Raw genomic sequence first — 6,000 nt, forward strand, 5'->3', positions numbered from 1 at the left:
TGTCATCTGGTATGACATATTCCTCACCATAAGGAATGAGTTCCTTGGAAGGTACAACAGAGATTGGAACAACATCAATTGGGTTAGTGAAGGAACTTGTCAAAGTCTTCACTTTCTTGGGAGCTGAAGACTCTGCAGTCATTGATGCTTTCCTTTTCTTCACAGCTTCCTTCTCCGCAGCTTTTGTTTTCTTCACTTCTGATGCAAAATGAAGGTTGACTTGCCTCACCTTAGATGGTTTGGCAGGAGGAGCAGATGAAGTGAGTTCATTTTCTTCAGGCACAACTGATGCAGTTGCCCTGTCTTGTTCAGTTTCTTCAGGCGCAGCAGCAGATTCTTCAGCTGGCCTGGGTTGTTCTTCAGGTGCAACATTGGTGGTTGCCCCGGCAGTTTCTTCAGAAACTAGAATCTCTTCAGCAGCCCTGGTACTCTCAGTGTCATCAACAGTCTGATTTTCATCAGTTGTGCTAGCATTTTCTTCAGTAGGCTGAGCAGATGCTACAGCCTGAGGAATTTCTTGTTGCGATGGAGTTTGCAACATTGAGCTTGAGGGATTTGGAGAGTGTGACGAATCTGACTTTGGCACCTAGCCAATCTGCACGGTATCTGTCAAATTCATCACTGAGGTCTTTGATCTCCTTTTGCAGAGCCACAAGTTCTTCAGGAGACATGTATACAACATTTTTCTTCAGAAAGCGCTCCTTCTTGTACTGAGCCTTAACTTGTCTGGCCTTCTCAAATTTCCATTTTTCTTCATTGATGAAGGCTTTTAACATGTGACCTTGACCATAAGTGAGGTTCAAGTCAGGCAGAGGAGTGTTCGGATCCTTGTGCCATAGATCAATGAACTCAAGGATCTTCTTCGGATCCAGCATGAGAGGCACATCACTGCCTTTGGCTCTAGTGGCCCTTTCTTTCCTGTTTATGATAATCTCAGCAAGTTCTTGATCATCAGCTTCATCATCATTAGACGGGACTTGAAAAACAACTTGCTTCTTGTGAGGACTTGGCCTCGAGCCATGTCCAACAGTGGCCTTTTTCTTCAACAAGGATGGGCCAGTTGAGGACTGTGGTGGAGCTGAGGAACTTGCAGATGCTCCTGAAGCAATAGAAAGTCCTGCGGTCCTTTGACACGTTGCAAGATGCACATGTGTTGATGACTTTGCAGCAGCAGTTGAGGATTTTGTGGCAACAGAGGGAATTGGGGTTGCCCTTGAAGAGGTTGCGTGAGGAATTGGCCGTGAGGGCTTTGTACTTGGCTGTGAGGGATTGCTGTTGAGGAACTCGGCTTCACAGCTAATTTCTTTGGCAAAGCCTTCTTAGGATTGCTAGCATAGGCCTCAGCAGCAACAACAGCAGCAGAATCTTCATTGAATTTCTTCACTGCTTCCTTTGCCAATTTAGCAACTTGGCTTGGCGCTTGGACCATTCCTTGGGAAATTCACCACCTCGCCTGATGCTTGAGGGATCAACTTTTTGGCCTGGAACCAATGGAGGTCTTGGGCATGGAGGGTGTACAACGAATTTCTTCATGTACTTTGGAGTAACATATCAATATTCCCTCCATTCCCTTGCCCATCTCCTCTCAATCCTCTGAATGCGCACCTTGCGCTGATTTTTGTTTTCTTTGCCATGTGTGGCTTCATCAGGTGTGCAATACTCAGCATAAATGTCTTCAGGGATTTCAAACGCAGTGTTTGTCTCTGGCCTCTTTCCTCCCTTCTGAGGTCTTTTACTATCAGCCTTTTCTTCACTTGAGGATTTTGAACAATTGGTGTTTCTGAGGAAGTATGCAATTTATCTTTGAGGAATGCTATAAATGAGTTAAGTTGGTGAGAACCTAGTGATTCAGCAGCTGACATTTTGTACCTGTGAACAGAGTATAGGTGCGAAGAATTTGGAGAGGTCATATGTGTTCTCAGAAATTTTTCAAATGAATCAAGTTTGAGGAATTTGACCATGGGAGTCTTGACGAATTTCACTAAGCGTTCTTGACTTAGGTTCCAGAGTTGTATAGATTTGACAATCCACACAATTGAGGAATCTTGAAGAAAAACATAGCTTAGAGAAACAAATCAAGAGCAGATGCAACTGTGTGTTTAAGGGTAGGGAAGTTGAAGAATAAACACCTTTTGAAGATTTTGTGGAAATCATGAGAATCAAAGTAGGGAAGTAAAATTAGATTTTAATTACCCTTGACGAAGAAAACGACGAACTGGGAGTGGAAGTGGAGAGGTTCGTCAGTTTAGATCTCCCACGCCCTAACTTGGCGGTGGGAGACATCTACGGCGGCGGCGGAGTGAAGATTTCCGGGGCCGGCGCGAGTACGATGGCGACGAGGTCGAGGCAGTGAAGCTCTTCCTCACCGGCGACGATGGAGTGTAGCGGCGGCGCTAGGTCTGAGAGCTCAAGCGAGGAGAGGTCGAGCGGAGTAAATGAGGTATGAGGAAGGGAGGGGGTATTTATAGCCACGGTGAAAAACTGCCCGTCCGACGAATTTGGACGAACATGCCCCTGCCCTTGCCATCCTAGCGACATGTGTCACCCACGTATAGAGAGGTGGAGATTGTGATAGAACGTGGGTGAGTAGTTTAATCTTATCGTGGGATGCGGAACGGTTTGAACGCCAAAAGCCGAAAATTCAGATATGAAAATTTTAACGTTTCGTTCGCAAATTCTTCAGCTGACAAGGACACAGTGAAGATTTTGAACGGGTTTCAAATAGAACGCACATGAAGAATTTGTGAACAGACTGGGTTGAGTTTATCATAGAGGAGGAATGGGTCCGATCACATTCACTTCGAAAAAAATCAACTTGAAGAATTAGCAATAAGTGAATGTTGTTGAGGACATGAAAAACGCAAATATACATATATATATATAGGGTAGCACTATTCTGATCCTGGGATCAGAATAGTCATTTGGATCACGATGCGCCCTATATAGGAGCTGATACGATATTCCCGAGCTCCCGAACCCAGTGGAACAAAGAAAAAAACACGACCGGTGGTCCCCCACCTCCCGCACTCCATCCATCCCCAACTCCCGCACTCCAACTCCTCGGTGCCCCCACCCACCAGGCACTAGCCCCCGGAACCGCCGCCGTCATCACCTGTAACCTCGCGCGTGCACCCTACGAGCCAGGATCTGTCCGCCATCCACCCATCGCCTCCGCCGGCTGCTCCCCGTCGATCTCCGCGCGCTGCCACCCCACCTTCCCGGTCATCCCCTCCGTGCGCCGCCGCCCCACCTCACCTTCCCCGCGCAACCCTACCCGGCCACCAACCGGCGCTGGAACCCCGGCGCTGCCCGGCCCCCACCCGCCCCAACCGGCAAGGCCGTCGTCGCGTTGCCCCAACTGGCACCGCCGCCGCAGCCCCTCCCCAACATTGCGCATCGCCAACGGCCGCACCGCATCGCCGATGCCGGAGGACATCACACGCCTTCACCTCCTGCGTCAACGGATGCCACCGACCACCGGCTCTCGCAGTGCCTCACTCCCGCGGCATGTGTCCAGGTGCAGCAACATCAGTATTCCAATCTCACGACTGTTTTATTTTCTGAATTTTTGCTAGTACGGACACCCACAGAGGAAGAGAAGCACCTCTAAATCTGAAGTTTACATGAAACTAAACTTCTACCTCTTTGTCACAGGAGGGGTCATCGGAGTCCTTAATCGCTTGCACTACTTGCTTTTAGCATCGTGTCCATGGAGTCAAGGCACTGTGTGGTGTGCGATCTCGTTTTTGGATGGGGCACATAAATCTCGCCTTTTGCTCATGTAGCAGAAATCTCGCTTCCCTGCTGCTGTTATGACCATGTATTGTTTCAAAATTACCTTTTGTCTGAAGTTCGGTAGTATCTGTTGGTGCAAAAAAGGTGCTTCAGTTTCATGGGTCCTTCAAAAAATGAATGGGAAAAAGGAGTTTTCGTCTCCAAAATGCATCACTGCTCTGAAGTGCTAATTCTTCTTGTGTGCTTCTATCGAGGCTTGTGTTTCATGGAGACAGAGACATAGAAATTGTGGAAATCATTAATGTTTCCTTTCTGTCTATGTACTTCAGAAACATTTTGTGTGAGAAAAAAAGGTTAATGACACATTCTTTTGAGAGATACAGAGTGCTTTGGGATCCAATGCTTTTCTACACAAAATTGTGCATTTGTGTCTCGCCAATGTAGATGGCAACACATACTTTGTACAATAAAAACATTAGTTTCATGTGAGAAGTTCAAATATAAAATAAGGACAAGTTCACGTATAGTAAAATTAGTGCAAATAAAAAAATGTAGTGAGCCATGTGTTGTTGATATTTTTTTAAACAAAAATTAAAATTAAAATAACAAAGGTGTTTGATGTTCTACTTGTGGCATATTATTTGTTATAACTGCGTCTGCTCTGCTTGTTTCTTCCCAGCATCTCCTTGGTTGTTGTAATGTTGCTTCGTTTTGGTTGTAAAATATATGCGGTCTATTGTTTGTTATATGTTTGAAAGATAGTGCAAATCCGGGTGGGGGTGTTCCTCACATATGTATGTTCTCGACATAGTTGAAGCTTCATAGAATTTTTTCCTTTTCAAATGTGAGAAGTTCACTTGTGCAAAAAAGGTTCCTTAACCTCATTTACAGGAGAAAGTACACATAAATCATGAGGTTAAATTTTTTAAACTACAATTGTTTGTGTTCTAAAGAACAAGTGCACACAAGTTCAGAATTGGTAAAAATAGAATAAACATCAACACTAAGGAAACCTTCAAAAAAAGTTTGTTGAACCCCCCCTTATTTTGAAAGTTAGCGCTAAAAAAATCCATGAAGTTCAAATAATTTTAAATTAAAATAATAGACAACAACTCATATTTACAAAAAGAAGGATCTTCCATTTTTAAAAAATAAAAAAGGAGCCTCAAATTACAAAAGGCGAGCAGTTCAATGTTAATATAACAATAAGATTTTTCTCCTATCTAAAACTGAAACCAAGAATAATTTTTATGGATTTAAAGGCTAGAGGTTCAAATTTAAAAATACGAAGAAGTTCAATGTTTATTAGAAACCATAAGAAGATCCAATTAAAAAAACATCTCAAAAAATTTCATATAAAAAGCGATTATCTCTGTTAAAAAAACTTAGAAGTTTATTTTTAAAATACGGAATAGGTCGATATTTATTAAGAAACTAGGATTTTTTTCCGTTACTAAAAGAAAAAACACCAAGTCCAAATTAAAAAAACCAAGAAGTTTAGTTTTTAAAAATAGAATACTTTAATGTATATGAAAAACCCAAATTTTCCTCGTTAGTAAATAATAAAACAAGAAGTTCAATTTCAAAAAGTGGAGCGGTTTGATATTTATTACAAAAACTCAAATTTTTCCCGTTACTAGCAAAACGATTCTCCTCCCCGTAGTTGTTATGCATCTACTATAGAAACAATACATCGACCATAGAAGTTCACATATAGCTGGGAAGGAACAACTATAGCTCTGTGTGTGCACATGTTGTGTTTGGAGAGGCACGGTTTTGATTTTGATTTTGGGCTTGGATGTACAAGGTGTATGATGAAGGTGAGACAACTAAGTGAAGTCCATTTGGACATGTGAAATTCAGTGAGCCGTATGAAAGGGAATAAGATCATTTGTTTATTTGGCCCCCATTTGTACATTGGGTTATCTAATTTCTTGTTTTGTATTGTTTCATGAAGTTCAATAGTATGCATTGATGCAAAAAATGCGCTTTTAGTATGTTGGTTTAATGTAAAAAAAGCTATAAAAAAGTGAATCCCCGAACAAGTTCAAAAACTATGACACAGAGACGTCCAAAATAGTGAGAAGTTCAACTACTACACGAAATGCGTTTCAAATGAGAATAAAAAAGTTAGAGCGGTTCAATGTCTATAAAAACTCAGATTTTTTACGTTACTAAAGAGAAGCAGAGAGAAGTTCAAATTGATAAGAGCCAGAAGTTCACGTACTACATGGTGTGAATTTGTATTAAAAAGATTGAAAAAGA

This window comes from Aegilops tauschii, chromosome 7 (genome assembly GCF_002575655.3).
Source record: "Aegilops tauschii subsp. strangulata cultivar AL8/78 chromosome 7, Aet v6.0, whole genome shotgun sequence".
In the NCBI taxonomy this organism is placed as follows: domain Eukaryota; kingdom Viridiplantae; phylum Streptophyta; class Magnoliopsida; order Poales; family Poaceae; genus Aegilops; species Aegilops tauschii.